Source organism: Triturus cristatus, chromosome 2_2 (genome assembly GCF_964204655.1).
Source record: "Triturus cristatus chromosome 2_2, aTriCri1.1, whole genome shotgun sequence".
NCBI lineage: Eukaryota > Metazoa > Chordata > Amphibia > Caudata > Salamandridae > Triturus > Triturus cristatus.
Window position 1 is genome coordinate 1034534022 of NC_140582.1, and position 20624 is coordinate 1034554645.

Below are 20624 nucleotides of genomic sequence, written 5' to 3' on the forward strand. Positions count from 1 at the left end.
CGCTTAGTCAAAGACAAGTGCCTAGTGCCAAAGGGACATAAATATGAACATAATGGCAGTAACAATTGACATATAGCAATAAACTTAACAATAATGATTCTAAAACACAGTGCAAATGAGCAGAATGTTAAAAAGATGACAGATAAAAATTCTTATAACATGAGAGAATATCGAGATGGTATACTTATAAACATAACATATACAGTACTAAAGATAAACATTGCCAATCTGAAAAATAGGTATAGAAGCAGCAATACAGAGAAATAATTCTCTCGAAAGAAACTGTCAAGTCTATCAAACTGGCGAGAAAAAAACCCATCAAGGAGTCAACAAAAGTGCAATGTGCTACATATAAAAAGCTGATAGCTACTGTAATTAAAAAGAGGCAATAAGCAAAATTTGTTCAGGCCTGAACAAATATACGGAGGTCGATCTTTAGAGCCTAACACATAGTACAAAGGCACAACTCTCAGTAAGATACAAAGGGTAGATAAAAAATGAATAAAATGAATGACACAGTTCAGCACTAGTGAGTATAAAATGTCTACAGCATGATTACAACAGGACAGGGCAGAAGTCCAGATGGACTAAAGTGAGGCATATTAAAGAAAGTTGTGTAAATCCTCACTATTGTTAAGGCCATAAGGCATCTTAGTGTCAAGGGACATGATAAAGTGGGTCTCTAATTGGCGGAGTGTTTTCTCACGATTGCCTCCTCTCACCGAATTAGGCACAGCCCCTAACACAGTGTATTCTAGATCCTTAAGTTTGTTGTCGTGGACCAATTTAAAATGTCTCGCCACAGGATAGTTTGGGTCTGAATTGACTATAGCCCTGACATGCTGTAGAATCCGTTTGTGTACAGGGAGCTTCGTGCTTCCAATGTACTCAAGGCCACAAGTACAACGTAGTTTGTAAATCGCAAATTCTGTACGACATGTAAGATAGTCGCGGATAGGTACTTTCTTATTGTCGAATGCAGTGGTGTATTCAATGCTATTAGTGGCAAAAGTGCATGCACGACAGGAGTTGCATTTATAAAAACCTTTTTTGGTCAACCAAGTTTTTTTGAGGGAGACTTCAGGGCTGGATTTGACAAGGGCATCCCTCATAGAAGGGGCCCGTCTAAAAGTGATCGCAGGCAACTCTGGCAAAATAGGTTTAAGTGTCATGTCAGTTAGCACAATAGGCCACTGTGTATAAATCATTTTGCGAATTTGTTTGTCTTGCTGACTGTAGGTGGTAACAAATCTGATATTGGTTAAGTCAGCCTCACTGTTAGATGGTAAAGAAGGTGTCACTTGTGCTTTTTTAACGGTGAGGAGATCTACCCTAGGTAAGAGATTAGATTTAGTGAGTGCAGAATCCAAAATTGTTTTGGAATAACCACGAGTGAGGAAACGAGCATAGGCTTCTGATTGGCAAGTTTGGCATTCTGATTCCTCACTACAAATTCTGCGAATCCTGAGGAATTCGCTATAGGGAATACTGCGAATAGTGTGGTGGGGATGAGCACTATCCGCATGAAGAATGGAATTCCCTGCAGTGGTTTTCCGATGCAATTTGGTATGAAGTTGGCCATTACTAACGTAAAGAATCATATCCAAAAATTCCACTTTAAAATTGTCAATGGTAGCAGTGAATTTAAGATTTAGGTTATTGACATTGATGAAATCAACAAATTTCAGTGCACTGGTTCTGTCACCCTTCCAAATCATACAAATATCATCTATGTAACGCCAGAAATACATCACATTTGCAGACCATGTGGCTTGAATGTGTAGTCTGAGGACATGCTCCTCCCACCAGCCCACATGTAAACATGAGTAGCTGGGGGAGAAGCAAGCGCCCATAGCCACACCTCGCAGCTGCTGGTACACCTCAGTACCAAACAAAAAGAAATTATTGCAAAGGCATAGTTCGATCATCTTTAACAACATTTTGTTATGGTCACACATAATAATGTCCCTTTGCGCAAGAAAATACTGCACTGCTGCTAAACCATCTGCGTGGTTGATACTAGTATATAAGGATTCAATATCCATCACAACTAGCAAGTAATCTGGCTCCCATGCAATATTCTTGATTTTGTTAAGAAAGTCAGGAGTGTCTTTGATAAAAGAAGGAAGGGCAAAAAATAAGGGCTGAAGAAAATAATCCACATACTTGGACATCTTTTCAAGTAAACTTTTCTGCGCTGATATTATCGGTCTCCCGGGCACAGGATCAAGGTTTTTGTGGACTTTAGGCAGAAAATATAAGACAGGAATTACTGGGAAGTCTACCTTTAAATAAGTAAATTCATCCTTGGTTAATAAACCTTGTCTTTTCCATTGTGATAGATGTTTGGTAATAGTTTCTTGGACAAGTCGCAACTCTTGGCGTGAGGATTTGCGATAGCAGGTAATATCACTTAAATGACGCATTGCTTCTGCACAGTATTGATCCTTGTGCCAGAGGACAACATTACCACCTTTGTCTGCCTTGTTGATTATAATATCACATTTTTGCTTCAATTTGTTGATCAAAGTAAAGTATTGAGCACTCTTGAAATTATGGCTTCTAGTTCTAGAATTAATACCTCTATTTAGTTGTTTTAGCTCTTCGATAACTTTCTCACTAAAAATGTCAATAGCATCTTTTGGCATGAGAGGTAAAAAAGTGGACGGTGGGCGAAAAGGACTCGGGGCAGGTTGGTTACTGATGATGCCCATGTCAAGCAGTTGATCTTGAGTCGCCAAAGTTTCATCATTTGTAGAGTCAGAATCAGAGAGGTGAAAGATTGTTTGAAGCAATGGAACATCATTGACCTGTAGAGGCTCGCCGGCTATTCTATTCACAGGAGTGATTTTGGGTCCAGGGACTTTTTTATTCAATTGAAAGAATTTTCTGAGTTTGATTTTTCTAACAAACTTGTAAAGATCAATTCTGGTATGATTGTAAGAAAAGTTGTTGGTAGGACAGTAAGAAAGTCCTAAACTAAGAATTTGGATTTCAGCATTGGTAAGTTTTTCTTGAGTCAAATTAATTACTGTTTGGTTTGGAATGATTGCTGATTTCTCCATTTCTTTCCCCTGTACCCTCTGTTGAAACCTCTTGCGGTATTTATTCCGCCTCTCCCTCCTACTCCGATTGCGGCGTGTTCTGATTGCCCTTGCTTCATAGGAGGCTGTCTCGGTCGCAAGGTTTGTCTCCGATCCTCTCTGATAAAATTCAGCTCCTCCGCTGGTGTTATTGGATTGATAGATGTAGTCAAACTAGGTAGAGAGTTTGGACCTGTGTCGTCAGAGTCTCCATCTGAGGTGAGGGATTCGATATCTGAGATGGTGTTGGACGTTGCAGCTCCCCCCACGTTCTCAGATTCTACCACGGGTTTCTGGGTTGAGAGTGCTTGTCTCTTGTAATTATCAAATTTTTTAGAAAATGTAAAAATGCGCCCAGTAGCATAGTCATTGAGATCACGGGCAAATTTGAAAGCTTTACGAGTCTTAATAGTTTCCTCATGTTTTTTGATGCGGATATCGATTTCAGCCCGACCTTTGGCGACAGAGTCTTTATCATTGATTGCGTCCAGTAATTTATTGACACGTTCAATTTCGAGAATTATTGCTTCTCTATCAATCTCGGCGTATTTAATTAAAATCAAAACCATATTCATGGAGGCCTGTAAATTATTATCAGCCCACTCCTTTAGCATAGCTGGGTTGGGATTCTCAAAAGTCGGAGCAATCAGGACTCGCAATCCTCTAGGTACCCGATTGACATCTCTGTACTTTTCTAAACTTTTCTTTTCCCACCACTTAGTGAGTATATAAAAATATTTATAATCTGCATATCTACATAAATACAAATATAAATGCATGCATGCATATACATATACATATATGCATACATGTTCCTTTGCAAATTAAATGTTTTAAGTGTTACCACTTTATTCCAATCAAGATGGCTTCAGGTGTGCCATTTGTTTGTCATAAGTAAGACTGTTAGCGCTCTAGTTGTTCTTTAGAACACTCTGGGACATTCTGTCATTGGGCTATACTTGGGCTACATCTGGGTGATATTTGTGCTACATTTGGGCTCTTCTGTCACATGAGTGTGTATATGAGTTATTGATTAGTTGGGTGAGTATTTGTATGGGACACTGAGTTTGTGTGTGGTTGGATGGGGTGTGTGTAACTCTATGCATAGATGTGTGAATGGTTGATTGACTAGGTGTATAGGTTTAAGAGTGCATGTGGAAACAGTTGTTTGGGTGACTGAGTGTATTTATTTGTGTGTTGGTGAGCGAATATATGTTTTAGTTGTACATCTTCAACAAAGTAAAAAAATAAAAGGCATTGTATGTGAAAGTTGGTGTATATAAATAAGTATGTGTAAGAGTCAGTGATTGTGAGAGTAACTATATTAATGAGTGTATAATTGTAATGGTGATTTTTTAACATATTAACTATGAGTTACTATGTGTTTGAATAAATGAAGTGTTGTTGGTTAATTGTGTAAGTGAGTAAGTGTAAGTGTGATTAATTTTTTCATGAGTGAGTAGGATGACTGCATAACCGACTAAGATGACTGCTGATGTGTCAATGTCTATATATGTGTATAAGTGCATTTGATAGTGTTCTATTAATTAGTGACTGCATGTATAAATGATTCTGTTGTTGAATGGGGAGTTGTGTGTGTAGACTTAGGAATCAGTGAGTGGGTATGTAGTAACTGGTATTGGTGTGTCAATGGTTTCAAATATGGTACTCTGTATTTTACAGTGAGTGATGAAAGGTTATACTAGTGTATGATGAGGCGTATCAGATTTTCACGTGGATGATGTCATCAGTGATGTCATCAGTGATGTCGATGACCATGTCATGAATGATGCAATATATGACATCATCAGCAGTGCATTGCGGGCGCGCAAGTTATAGTTAGCAGAACTAACTATAACGGAGGAATTTCTATGGTTTTTATGAGTGAAATGGCCAGCTAACTATAACAGCCCTGAAACCTATGTTTTTTTCTGTGAATTTCTAAGGTTTTTTAAATGCTAATTTCTAACTATAACGTCTCTAAACCTATGTTTTTTTCAGTGAATTTCAAAGCTTTTTTAAATGCCAATTTCTAACTATCACGTCTCTGACACCTATGGTTTTTTTCAGTGAATTTTAAAGGTTTTTTTATTTTTTTTTATTTTTAAAAACCTTTATTTCTTCAAGAGTCTGGACACAGCTATTCAGCCGACAACCCGGAGGTTCGGCAGCTTCGTTAGAGAAGGACAAAGAAGTGTCCACATTGCATTAAAGGAGCAGTGAAAAGATTCCATTTTTAAGTAAACACAAACACACAACGAAACCCAGCAAGGCGAAAACACTGAATGCCCATGGTGAAAACCCCCCAGGGGAGGCCGGACCCCAATCATCTAACAGTCACAGTACTGTGATAAGAGGAAGAAGGGGGACAGCAGAGGCCCAAGAAGTCAATTAAGCATCACATCTTATATACTGAGCTGGAAAGAATGTCAAGAAGAAAGCTGTTCCTCGGGGGGATCCAAATCAGGGGCAAGACATATTCCCCCCTGTATTGATTCCACCGCCCCCAGATGGCGTGCCACTTCCGAGGGCGGCCTCTAGCGCAATATACTGTCTTCTCCCTGAGCATACTCCAATCCATATTTTCTTTCCACGCGGTCAATGTGGGGGGCCCCGCGGAGCCCCACAATCGCGCGATATCTCTCTTAGCGACCATGTTACCCAGAGTCACCCATTGGGTCTGTGCCGCATCGTGATCAGTGGGCCCCCAGACATTCAGGAGACAACACCGCGCTTCCGGCTGCATAGCAATGCCCGTCACCTCCCCCATCACTGCATGGACTCTCCTCCAGAATTCCGCGATGACACCACATTCCCAGATGATATGCAGGAAAGTACCCACCATACCACATCCCCTCCTACATAGGCCTTCCTCAGAGAACCCCATATGAACCAGCCTTGGCCCCGTCACATACACTCGATGCAGTATTTTGAGCTGCACCAGCCTCAGATGCGACGGGATCGCAACCTCCTTGGGAGAGGAAACAGCAGACTGCCAATCCTCGTCATCCAACTCGAGTCCATCCCTAGTCCACTGGTCCCGCAGCCCCAGAAGCGCATCCGCCCGGACGTTTATCAATTTCTTGTAGATGAGCGAGATCGTGCTCTCAGGCATATGGCCATCAAGGATCCGGTCCTCCAAAGGAGAAGACTCAGGCACCTTCTCACCCTCCACGAGGACTGACCGGAGGGCATGACGCACCTGAACATAGCGGAAAAACTCGGAAGTCCCCAGCTCATACTCCTTCTGCAACTCTTCAAAGGACTTCACCCTCCCCTTAATCAGCACATCTCCGACCCTGGAGATGCCGATCAGGTCCCATTTATCAAAACCTTTTGTATGCCAAAGCCTACCCAATCTTTCAGATTCAAACAGCGGGGTAGCGAGGGTGAGCCTATCCTTCCAGCCCAGCGAGTCAGTTGCCATCTTCCACACACGCACCGCCACCCCAGTGGGCCCCGTGAGGGACGAGTCCAGGGACCGCGAGAACAACGCCCTGTGATAGTTACCACCACGCAGCAACCACCTATCCATGGCATAACCAGGGCTGAGGGCAGGGCCATAGAGACCATGATTAATCGCGCTCAGCTGGGTGGCCCAATAGTAGCGTCGGATGTCTGAAAGCGCAATACCCCCATCATACCCTGGAAGCGTCAACTTAGCAATTGCTATTCGCGGCCGCCCGTCCCACAACAACGTTCGTTGGAGGCTTTCGATCTCCCGAAAGTATTTGGCCGGTACCCAATCTAGAGTATTCTGCAATGCGTAGAGGAACCGGGGAAGAGACATCATTTTGAACAAGGCAGCGCGCCCAACGAGGGAGAGCGGCAGCCTCCGCCAGCCCTCTACATCCCGCCGCAGGCACGCCAGGGGGGGGAGCAGGTTCCTCTCATACCGCAAAGCGGAGTCCGTGGAGATAAAGATCCCCAGATACACGAAGCCCTGCTGAGCGATCTGGATCGAACAAGTTCGCGGGATCGGTGGAACCTCGCCACTCAGAACATATAAATACGATTTACTCCAGTTGATGACGAGACCCGAATTCCTACCGAAAGATGTAAGAACGTCACAGACCACTATCAGTGATTTCTTGGGCGAGGCAAGATACAACAGGATGTCATCAGCATATAGCGAAATGCGGTCCTCGTGTTCGGGCGACCATCTAAGTCCCCTTATATCCGGGTTCCAGCGTATCCACGCCGCCAGTGGCTCAAGGGCGAGGGCGAACAACAATGGCGACAGGGGGCAACCTTGCCGAGTGCCCCTCCCAAGCTGAAACGGAGTCGACGCCCGGCCATTTACCACCATACTCGCAAGGGGTCCCTCATACAGCAACCTCACCCAGCTCACAAAGCCATGGCCAAAGCCGAACTTGGCCAGCACAGCCCACAAATATGCCCATTTGACCGTATCAAAGGCCATCGTGGCATCGAGAGACGCCAAAACGGCTGGTTCACGCAGCGTGCCCGCCCTGGCGATTACGCCATGAAGGCGCCGAAGGTTTAACGCGGTGTTACGATGCGGAATAAAACCGGATTGATCCGGGTGGATCAGGTCTCCAAGTACCCTGATCAATCGGGCCGCAAGGACTTTAGCCAGAATCTTCGGCTCGGCGTTAAGAAGTGAGATAGGCCTATATGAGGCACACTTATCTCGGGGTTTACCATCTTTGTGTATAACAACAATTGTCGCCAGTCGCTGATCCAACGGGAGGGTCCCACTCCCCCGCGCCTCCACGAACATGGCGCGCAGGTGAGGGGCAACCCTATCCGGAAACAGCTTATACAGGTCAATTGGCAAGCCATTCGGGCCCGAGGCCTTGCCCGAGTTCAGCGCGCGGATAGCTCCCGCCACCTCATCGACCGTTATGTCTCCATCCAAATCGTCCCTATCTACGTCGGAAAGACAGGGCAAAGCGACATCACGCAAGAGGTCACGCGAGTCCTCGGGCGGCCTATCCGACACTGAGGCATAAACCATACGGAAATAGTCCGTGAAGCACTGTACAATCCTCTCAGGTTCCACAATCACCTCTCCCCCCTCTCCCGTCAACTCCGGCACTACTCTATTAACCCGTTCTTTTTTGTCCAGCCAAGCTAGGAGTTTCCCGGCCTTGTCACCCACATCATACAAGCGGCCCTGCTGTTCCCTACTGAGGGTCTTAGCAGCATTCGTCACCAGGTCCTTATACTCTGCTTGCTTCAAGCTCAGCTCATGCAGTGAGGCCTCTGTAACCTCCTCCTCTAGCGCTCCCTCCAAAGCCACAATCTCCTCCTCAACCTGCATAACCTCGCCATCTCTCCGCCGCTTGGCCGCCACTACAAGGGAGAAGGCCTCCCCTCGCAGCACGGTCTTAAATGCTTCCCACGGCGACACTGCCGAGTCCACGGATCCCTGATTATCCTTGAAAAAATTAGCAACCGTCTTCACCAGTGCGCTGCGCATCTTGGGGTCTCGGAAGTACCAAGGGTTAATAGGAGCCACTCTTCCCCCTCCCTCACGGCCAACATCCAGTCTGACCCACACTGGCGAATGGTCCGATATACCACGCGCCATGTGCCTGGCCTCGGACACCATTGAGGCATGCGCAGCCAGAGTGAGTAGGTAATCAATCCTAGAGAGGCTACCATGCGCTCCGGAGTGGAAGGTGTATTGGCTCTGTATGGGGTGCCGGAGCCTCCAGCAGTCTATCAGGCCAAGAGTGTCAAGAAAGTCTGGAAGCCACTTCTGAGCCCCCCCTGTGTCTCTGGGCGGGTATCTATCCAGCAGCCCAGAGCCGACAGCATTGAAGTCACCCCCCACCACAAGCATACCCCCCGGGAGATCCAGCAAGGCCCTACCCAGATCTGTAAACGTGGAGGCCTGCAGGGCCGGCGGGACATAAACCGAAACTAAAACCAAAGTTCTTCCTTCCCACCGCCCCGCCACCGCCACAAACCTCCCCCTATCGTCAACAATGGTAGAGTCCACCTCAAATGGTATCGAGGCTCTGACTAGGATGCCCACACCCCTGGACCCAGAGGAAAATCCCGAATGTGCTATGAATTTATAACCCTTCCTATTAAGAGCATAGCACGTGTTACCTATAAGGTGCGTGTTAGAAATGAGGGGGCTCTGGTTGACGCAGGTGTGAACCCACAACAAGCAGGGACCCCTTACTTCTTGTCAGGGCGAAGGATGACTCCCCAGAATAACCCCTGCTCACCCTCTAGGTGCGTGGCGCGAGCAGTCTAGGCTAAGTCTCAGGCGTACACGGTTAAGCAAATGCAATTACACATACAGTAAACCCCTTGCATGCACCACAAACGGACACCAATCAGGAAGTATATAAAAATAAGCTTTTATGTAGATTCAGCAGATTCAAATACAAGGCCCAGTAACGTTGAACTGATGGGGCCACAATTCTTGGAAATACGGTAAAGTTCTCTTGGTGTTACGGAAAGTTCTTTAGGCGGGCACAAGGTAACTGTAGGCCCCAGCGCACTTCGTGCTGAGGCAGCGCCCAGGAAGCACACAGCAGATGACAGGGAAATAAGAACGTTGCGGACCCTGGATCCGATGCGAGCTCGCGGACGAGTTCGTAAGTACAGTACCTTGTTTCTTGACGCAAAGGCGGGTGCGGGATTTCAGCGGCTCTTCGACAGAAGAGCGAGGCGGCGTCCGGGGCTCCCACACTTCACGAGGGTGTCTGATCTTCAGGCTCACGACAAGAGCGGGGTGTTGCAGGTGGCGGGTGAACAAAGCGGGGCAGCCGGGCACGCAGTACGTCCGGGCCGTCCGAGGCTTGGGGATGCTCACAAACGCCGATTCCGGCGGGAGGGTGAAGGTGCACAGCGAGCCTCCACGAGCGAGGTGACGGGGCAGCCCAGCACAGCGTAGGGGGAGCGGCTCCGATCGAGCGAGGCTCTTCCCAAGGCGGGGGCGGCTAAGCAGTCCTGGTCACGGCTCAGGGAGGGACTGGGCACGAGGGTCACAGCTCCGGCGAGGGAAAGGACACCACAGTCTAGCAGCAGGCGAGTGAAGATCAGGTAGAGCCCAATGGTCCTGGGGCTCAGTTCAGGGGGCAAGCTCAGTTCCAAGCCCTTGGAGATCGTTTTGGAAAAGCACAAGTCTTGAAAGTAAAAGTAAAGTAAAAGTCTTCAGCAACAGTTTCTCTTCTCTCCTTTGGCAGCAAGGTCACCACTGCAGGCCAATCCCCCAGGATAGGGACAGTCTTCCTCCTACAGCTTTCCCGGTGCCTCCTCCTCAGGCAGAGATTCTTCTTGGTCAAAAGCGGATCTAGTTTCTTAGGAGCAGGGCTCCTCCATTTATACCACAAATCTTTTGTTCTCCCAGGCCAGGGGGGCCCTTGCCTAGTTCAGTCCGGTTTCTGAGCACTTTGTTTACGTGATGCAGGCTTCTCCTTTCAGAGTGCAGGGCAGAGTCATCAGACGCTCCACAGGGGGTGGAGCCGGCATCGAGGTAGCGGAGCACTGTCCTATTCAGAACCTAGGAGCACTCCTCCCACCCATCTACCTGTCGATCGTCCTATTCATACCAGGCTGCCTAGCCCTGCCCATCTGGGTTCCCCCAGCCCTGTCACTCACACCAGCCAGACATCAGATACACATCACGCAGAGGCGGCTGAAATGTTTAGGCAAGCAAAGGCCAACTTCTAAAAGCGGCATTTGCAAACCCGGAATATTAAAATAAACCTTACGAAAAGATGTACCTTATCATTCCGAGTTCAGGCATACTAAACTCGAGCTCCTACCATGTTCCCTGGGTCGGGCAGGATCATAAGGTGTAATAATCCAGGCCGCCCATACTGGCCTATGAGAACAGGGTAGCCTTGCAGTAGTGAACAACAAGATGGCGGTAATTCACTACTAGGACATGCCACGCATCCAGGCGTGTCCTACCTTAGGCGTACAATGCACCCTGCCCGTGGGCCTACCAGAGGGGTGACTAACATGCAGCTAAGGGAAGGTTTCCGGGACCGGCAAGTGTGGGCACTTGTCGGTCGGCGTGTCAGTGCCAGACTGCACGCAGGTTCTGCGATGGCAGACCTTAGACGTATTTTACCGGCCGCTTCTGTGGGTGGCACAACCCGTGCTGCAAGCCCACCAGCGGTGTTCGTATTTACATGCCCTGGCGCCCCTGGCGCACTTTACTGGGGTCTGATAGTAAACCAAACAATCCAATCATGGAATCCAACCAACATATACAATTTACATAGGGAGCACTCGCACCGTGGCACTGGTTGGCAGTGGCACAGCGCGCTGAGCGGCCAACACCATAACAACACATGAGGCACAGCGACAAAAAGAGGGAGGGAGACTCACGCCAAGGTGCCAGGTCTAACAGTGCGTCTCCTGCAGTAGGGCGACATCCGGCAATGACCGTTTCAGGAATTGCAAAACAATCCCGCGCTTAATGCGATCCCCCAATCCATTAACATTCCAGCTAATAACACTTAAACCCCTACGCCCCATCCCCAAACGTAAGGAGGCCCACCCCACACCCGAAGAGCCACCATGGAACAGTCCTGAAAATAATCAATATGCCTTGCAGAAACAAACCCCCCAACAACAAACCCAAAATCCCAACTATCCCCCCCACCCTGCACCCCTGCTGCAGCTTACAAAGCCCCCCCAACTTGCAGTGTGCCTGTCGCCCTACCAAACCCAAAATCTACAAAAAGTACCCTAGGGGAGGAAAGAGCTCCCCTCGTCCTCCCACAACCCTCCGTATTTACTGCATTCTGTTCAAGTCAGTAACTAGAGTCAAATCGAGTCAGTCCGGTTCCGAAGACATCAACCTTGTTCATCCCGGCCACGGTCCCCGTCTGCGGTAGTGTCCTCTCCCGTCCGTCGTCGGGGCAGAGCATCCAGCCATTCATCGGCCATGACAGGCGACTCAAAAAAGAATGTTCGGTCTTCGTACACCACACGTAGTCTGGCAGGGAAGAGCATGGCATATTTCAGTTCCCTCTCCCGAAGCCGCCTCTTCACCCCCAGGAAGCCCTGCCTCTGCCTCTGCACCTGCTGGGTGAAGTCAGGATAGAAATTCACCGAAGCGTTCTGGAAGGGGACCGGGCCCGTCACCCTCGATGCTTGCAGGATAGCGTCCCGATCTCAAAAATGAAAGAGCCAGGTGACAATCGGCCTCGGTGGGGCTCCCACCTTGGGCCTACCACCCGGCACTCTATGGGCCCTCTCAACTGCGAAAAACTTTCCAAGACCCTTAGGCTGCAGATGGTTATGCACCAAGTCCTCCACTAGCAGGTCTACAGAAGTCTCGTCCGAGGACTCCGGGACCCCGATAACGCGCACGTTGTTGCGCCTGGCCCGGCTCTCAAAGTCCTCCAGCCGACGGGCGGCGAGATCACTCTCGGTCCGCAACTTACGGACCTCGGTCTGTAGTTCCGAGACATCATCAGCGAGGCCCATGGTCTTGAGGTCCAGGGTTTTAACTCGTTCGTTCGTTTTGCCCAAATCCGCGCGGATCAGATTAACGTCCACCAAGATGGCATCCACTTTGTGCGCCAGGGCATCAAACTGTCTCCCAATCGAAGTCTGCAGCCCTTCGAGCGCGCCCATGACATCCTGGAGCGAGAGCTCCGGGGCCAAGGGTGAGGCAGTCTTCTGTGCATCCGGCGACTGGCTCGGTCCACCCGGTGACCCCTTCTGCTGGGCGTAGCGGTCCATATTATTGGCCTGAGTATAGGCTCCCCGCCTGGTGGCCTTAGGCTTCAGCCGATCCACCTCTGCTTTGCCCGACATGGTTGGCTCAAGCAGGTCGGTTCAAACAGGACGACCCTCTTCCAGCGAAAGAAGGCAGAAGTGCGCAGTCCTGCGATGGGCCGCCAGAGTAGCGTGCAGAGCATCCAAATGATAATAAAGCAGCCGAGAGCACTCCCTGGGCAGGGCCAACAAAGGGCGAGAAAGTGAAAGTGAAAGTATGGGGACCTCCGTCCGGTAGTTCACACCTCGCCTGGCCGCTGTTGTTCAATTAGAGGTCGGGCATCCTGCCAACTCTAGCCCCTGGCATCCCTCGGAGATAGGCCTCAATCTTCCGCCATGCATAACTCCGGTTCCCGGTGGGCGATCCGACCGCGGGTAGCATCAATCGCCTCCCTGACAAGCCATCTGCACGATGCCATGCATGCAAACAGGATTAGAGACAGGATAGTCGACGGAGGGCACGAGGGTCTCGGGAGCTCAAAGCTCACGCGGCCATCTTGGTCAAGCGCTAGGCTCCTCCCCTTAAAGGTTTTTTTAAATGCAAATTTTTAAGTGTGATAGTAGTTATACCTATTTTTTTGTACTGATTTTCAACAGTTTTTTATCTGTTTATTTATAAATATTTTATTCATTAAATAACATTATATATTTTTTCTGAAAATTGCAAAAAGAAAATTAAAAAAAATTCAAACTGAAATATTGATTACGTTTTTTTGTTTTTATTTTTTATTTTAATATATTTATATTATTTTCTTTAAAAAAAAATAATAAAAAAATCCGGGTCGCACATGCAAAGCGTACACATCACGGTGGGTGAGCGGATTCTAGCCACCATTTTAGAAAAGTCGTGAAGGATCCACGTATGGTGTGCGACGGCTGCATGTTTTTCAGTTACATCATATACATTTAATATTACGTGATGTGCGCGATTGGTATGCAACCAGTCCACAACTCCTGCTCCCGCGCATTCGCGACACATGTGCATTACAGTACGAGATGTTTGCGCGGTGGCGAGTCCCGCGTGATGTCATATACGTGCTGGGGCGCGCTGGGTGCGCAACTCCCACAAAAAAATGGTATGTTCCAAAATGATATGTATGTGCCTTTAATATACATATATAAGGGCAAGAGATTATCTAAGATATTCATAGAAATAATATATTTGTACTTATAATAAACTTATATTAGTTTTTTAATATATTTTCGCGAAGTCGGGTGCATGCATTGCGAGCGCAGAGAACCAGGTAAGCAGAGCTGCTGTAGATCCAGAGAAACCAGGTCAGCAGAGCCATTGTAGAGGCAGCGAACCAGGTCAGCAGAGCTGATTTAGAGGGAGAGAACCTGGTCAGCAGAGCTGCTTTAGAGCCAGAGAACCGGGTCAGCAGAGCTGCTTTAGAGCCATAGAACCAGGTCAGCAGAGCTGCTTTAGAGCCAGAGAACCAGGTCAGCAGAGCTGCTCTACAGCCTAAGAACCAGGTCAGCAGAGCTGCTCTAGAGCCAGAGAACCAGGTCCACAGAGCTGCTGTAAAGCCAGAGAAACCAGGTCAGAAGAGCTGCTTTAGAGCGAGAGAACCAGGTCAGCAGAGCTGCTTTAGAGGGAGAGAACCAGGTCAGCAGAGCTGCTTAGAGCCAGGGGAGCAGGTCAGCAGAGCTGCTCTAGAGCAAGAGAACCAGGTCAGCAGAACTGCTTTAGAGCCATAGAACCGGGTCAGCAAAGCTACTTTAGAGCCAGAGAACCAGGTCAGCAGAGCTGTTGTAGAGCCAGAGAACCAGGTCAGCAGAGCTGCTCTAGAGCCTAAGAACTAGGTCAGCAGAGCTGCCCTAGAGCCAGAGAACCAGGTCAGCAGAGCTGCTTTAGAGCCAGAGAAACCAGGTCAGCAGAGATGCTTTAGAGGGAGAGAACTAGGTCAGCAGAGCTGCTTTAGAGGGAGAGAACCAGGTCAGCAGAGCTGCTTTAGAGCCACGGGACCAGGTCAGCAGAGCTGCTCTAGAGCAAGAGAACCAGGTGAGCAGAACTGCTTTAGAGCCATAGAACCGGGTCAGCAAAGCTGCTTTAGAGCCAGAGAACCAAGTCAGCAGAGCTGTTGTAGAGCCAGAGAACCAGGTCAGCAGAGCTGCTCTAGAGCCTAAGAACTAGGTCAACAGAGCTGCCCTAGAGCCAGAGAACCAGGTCAGCAGAGCTGCTTTAGAGCCAGAGAAACCAGGTCAGCAGAGATGCTTTAGAGGGAGAGAACCATGTCAGCAGAGCTGCATTAGAGCCAGGGGACCAGGTCAGCAGAGCTGCTCTAGAGCCTAAGAACTAGGTCAGCAGAGCTGCCCTAGAGCCAGAGAACCAGGTCAGCAGAGCTGCTTTAGAGCCAGAGAAACCAAGTCAGCAGAGCTGCTTTAGAGGGAGAGAACCAGGTCAGCAGAGCTGCTTTAGAGCCAGAGAACCAGGCCAGCAGAGCTGCTTTAGAGCCAGAGAACCAGGTCAGCAGAGCTGCTTTAGAGCCAGAGAACCAGGTCAGCAGAGCTGCTCTAGAGCCTAAGAACCAGGTCACCAGAGCTGCTCTAGAGCCAGAGAACCAGGTCAGCATAGCTGCTGTAGAGCCAAAGAAACCAGGTCAGTAGAGCTGCTTTAGAGGGAGAGAACCAGGTCAGCAGAGCTGCTCTAGAGGGAGAGAACCAGGTCAGCAGTGCTGCTCTAGAGCCAGAGAACCATGTCAGCAGAACTGCTTTAGAGCCATAGAACCAGGTCAGCAGAGCTGCTTTAGAGCCAGAGAGCCAGGTCAGCAGAGCTGTTGTAGAACCAGAGAACCAGATCAGCAGAGCTGCTCTGTAGCCTAAGAACTAGGTCAGCAGAGCTGCTCTAGAGGGAGAGAACCAGGTCAGCAGAGCTGCTGTAGAGCCAGAGAAGCCAGGTCAGCAGAGCTGCTTTAGAGGGAGAGGTCCAGGTCAGCAGAGCTGCTTTAGAGCCAGAGAACCAGGTCAGCAGAGCTGCTTTAGATTCAGAGAACCAGGTCAGCAGAGCTGCTCTAGAGCCAGAGAACCAAGTCAGCAGAGCTGCTTTAGAGCCATAGAACCAGGTCAGCAGTGCTGCTTTAGAGCCAGAGAACCAGGTCAGCAGAGCTGCTCTAGAGCCTAAGAACCAGGTCACCAGAGCTGCTCCAGAGCCAGAGAACCAGGTCAGCATAGCTGCTGTAGAGCCAAAGAAACCAGGTCAGTAGAGCTGCTTTAGAGGGAGAGAACCAGGTCTGCAGAGCTGCTCTAGAGGGAGAGAACTAGGTCAGCAGAGCTGCTCTAGAGACAGAGAACCATGTCAGCAGAACTGCTTTAGAGTCATAGAACCGGGTCAGCAGAGCAGCTTTAGAGCCAGAGAACCAGGTCAGCAGAGCTGTTGTAGAGCCAGAGAACCAGATCAGCAGAGCTGCTCTGTAGCCTAAGAACTAGGTCAGCAGAGCTGCTCTAGAGGGAGAGAACCAGGTCGGCAGAGCTGCTTTAGAGCCAGAGAACCAGGTCAGCAGAGTTGCTTTAGAGGGAGAGAACCAGGTCAGCAGAGCTGCTTTAGAGCCAGAGAACCAGGTCAGCAGAGCTACTTTAGAGCCAGAGAACCGGGTCAGCAGTGCTGCTCTAGCTGACACTGACTGACTGACACCGACTGACTAACACTAACTGATTGACACTGACTGACACTGACACTGACTGACACTGACTGACTGACACTGACTGACACTAATTGACTGACACTGATTGACTGACACTGACTGACTGACTGACACTGATTTACTGACACTGACTGACACTGACTGACTGACACTGACTGACTGACACTGACTGACACTGAATGACACTGACTGACTACTCTCTACTACTCTACTACTCACTCTCTACTACTCTCTACTACTCACTCTCGACTATTCTCTACTACTCACTCTCTACTACTCTACTACTCTCTACCACTCACTCTCTACTACTCACTCTCTACTACTCTCTACTACTCACTCTCCACTACTCACTCTCTACTACTACTCTCTACTACTAATCTCTACTACTCACTCTATACTACTCTCTACTATTCACTCTTTATTACTCACTCTCTGCTACTCTCTCACTACTACTCACTATCTACTACTCACTCGCTTCTACTCTCTACTACTCCCTCTCTACTACTCACTCTCTACTACTCTCTACTACTACTCTCTACTACTCACTCTCTACCACTCACTCTCTACTACTCTACTACTCACTCTCTACTCCTCTCTACTATTCACTCTCTACTACTCACTGTACTACTCTCTACTACTCACTCTCTACTACTCTCTCTCTCTACTACTCACTCTCTACTACTCATTCTCTACTTCTCGCTCTCTACTACTCTCTACTACTCACTCTCCACTACTCACTCTCTACTACTCTACCACTCTCTACTACGTTCTCTACTACTCACTCTCTACTACTCTCTACTACTCTCTCTACTACTCACTCTCTACTACTCCCTACTACTCACTTTACTACTCTCTACTTGTCTCTACCGCTCACTCTCTACTACTCTACTACTCACTCTCTACTACTCTCTAACTACTACTCACTCTCTACTACTCACTTTACTACTTTCTACTATTCACTCTCTACTACTCTCTCTCTACTACTCACACTCTACTACTCTCTACTTCTCACTCTCTTCTACTCACTCTCTACTACTCACTCTCTACTACTCACTCTCTACTACTCACTCTCTACTACACGCTCTCTACTACTCACTCTACTACTCACTCTCTACTACTCTACTACTCTCTACTACTCTCTCTACTACTCACTCTCTACTACTCACTCTCTACTACTCTCTCTACTACTCACTCTCTACTGCTCCCTACTACTCACTCTACTACTCTCTACTTCTCTCTACCACTCACTCTCTACTACTCTACTACTCACTCTCTACTACTCTCTCTCTACTACTCACTCTCTACTACTCACTCTACTACTTTCTACTTCTCACTCTCTATTACTCTCTCTTTACTACTCACTCTCTATTACTCTCTCTCTACTACTCACTCTACACTACTCTCTACTACTCACTCTCTACTACTCGCTCTCTACTACTCTCTACTACTCACTCTCCACTACTCACTCTCTACTACTCGCTCTCAACTACTCTCTCTACTTCTCACTCCCTACTACTCTCTACTACTCACTCTCTACTACACACTCTCTACTACTTGCTCTCTACTAGTCTCTACTACTCGCTCTACTACTCACTCTCTACTACTCTCTCTCTACTACTCCACTACACTTTACTACTCGCTCTCTACTACTCTACTACTCCCTACTACTCTCTCTCTACTACTCACTCTCTACTACTCACTCTCTACTACTCTCTACTACTCACTCTCTAATACTCTCTCTCTACTACTCATTCTCTACTACTCTCTACTACTCACTCTCTACTACTCTCTCTACTACTCTCTACTGCTCTCTACTACTCACTCTACTACTCACTCTCTACTACTCACTCTCTACTACTCTCTACTACTCACTCTCTCCTACTCACTCTCTACTACTCTCTCTCTGCTATTCTCTACTACTCACTCTACTACTCACTCTCTACTACTCTCACTCTGCTACTCACTCTCTACTACTCTCTACTACTCACTCTCTCCTACTCACTCTATACCACTCTCTACTACTCACTCTCTACTACTCTCTACTACTTACTCTCTACTACTCTCTACTACTCTCTACTACTCACTCTCTACTACCCACTCTCTACTCACTCTCTACTACTCACTCTCTACTACACACTCTACTACTCTCTACTACTCACTCTCTACTACTCTCTCTACTACTCTCTACTACTCTCTACTACCCACTCTCTACTCTCTACTCTCTGTTACTCATGCTCTACTCTCTACCTCTCTCTCTACTACTCTCTACCTCTCTACCTCTACCTCTCTACCTCTATACCTCTACCTTTACACCTCTACCTCTCTACCTCTCTCTGCCTCCCTCTACACGCACACATATGCACATATATATATATATATGCATATACATGCATATGCATTTATATATATGTATGTGTAGATATATACATACATATATAAACATATTTATAATCTGCATATCTACATAAATACAAATATAAATGCATGCATCCATATACATATACATATATGCATACATGTTCCTTTGCAAATTAAATGTTTTAAGTGTTACCACTTCATTCCACTCAAGATGGCTTCAGGTGTGCCATACTTTTGTCATAAGTAAGACTGTTAGTGCTCTAGTTGTTCTTTAGAACACTCTGGGACATTCTGTCATTGGGCTATACTTGGGCTACATCTGGGTGATATTTGTGCTACATTTGGGCTCTTCTGTCTCTGTTGGCCATCTTGGGAGACCTATTTGTTATGAAGTTTCCTAATTTCCTCATTTACTACAGTCTCCTCAGTAGGAAATACTTTCAGTTTTTTACTTTGATTCCATCAAGAAGGCATTCAGATATGTAACACATTTGCCATAAATTCAGAATGTTAGCACTCTAGTTGCTCATTAGATCACTGTAGTAAAGCTACTGCTCACCAGGGAAGTCTGCTGCTGGTATTGAAAGTGCATGTTTGAGTCTGCATGTCAGAATTTTTTCATGAAATAGAAGAGGATTTGAGAATTCACTCAAAATGTGCCCTAATTTTTCTTTCTGCAGCACTAATCATACTTTCTATGGCAAAATGAACCCCCTCATTTTGTTATTAAATGTTTTAAGAGATACCACTTTATTCCAATCAAGATGGCTTCAGGTGTGCCATACGTTTGTCATAAGTAGAACTGTTAGCGCTCTAGTTGTGCTTTAGAACACTCTGGGAAGCTGCAGTAGAACACAAAGGAATCAACTGACAGTCTCTGCCCTTGTTGGATGTACATGTTTCACTGAGAATTTCAGACTACATTCTCACATGACAGAGAAAGATAATGTGAATTTACAGAAAATATGCTCTCAGTTTAGCTTATAGATCACCTTCCAAACCTCTGTAGGAAAAGCATGAGAAAATAATTTTCTCTCAAACATGATTCATGATATCCCAGCAGAAGGTTTCTTCACATGGTAAAATCACCTTAGAACACACCACAATTCCTAAAATGAGTATGGTACCATCAACAAATGATTTATAATGTAACTAAAGTCTTAAAACCTTCTATTAACTGCAATGCTTTTTAAAGAGGTGCTATCATGTGTATTGGTCCCAAGATAGCTGTCAACACTTCTTGGATGAAGTGCTGACAGCCAATCAGATCTCACGATGAGATGCGTGGTTAGGCTCCGCCCAGATATATCTATGAATTTACTTTTGATTTTCTCAGCAACTACTGAATGGATTTACATCATTTAAGCAAAAGGCACGAGTGTGAACCAAGGGCTACCTCTTTGCCAAATTTTGTGTAATTCCGTTCAGCAGTTCGGGCTGCAGCTGCGATTAACGGTTCCAATGGAAAATTGCATGGGGAAAACACGTTTTGGGACCCCCTTTTTTCTCGGCCCCCGCTTGACGAATCACCCTGAGACTTTCAGAATAGGAGCGGACCAGAGCGCCCCACCAATTTTGAACATTTGACGAAGATTCGTCAACCAGCGCCAAAGTTATTCCAAATAGAATGTTGCGGATTTCCTATGGATAATAGGTCCTAACTATAACTACCTACTGGCGACCGCCAGTAGGTAATATATATATGTATATATATATAAATATATATATATTATATACGTTTATATATATATATGTATGTTGTATCTTAAAGTTATAATTAGCGCCATGCCCAAAACTTACTATAACTCATGCA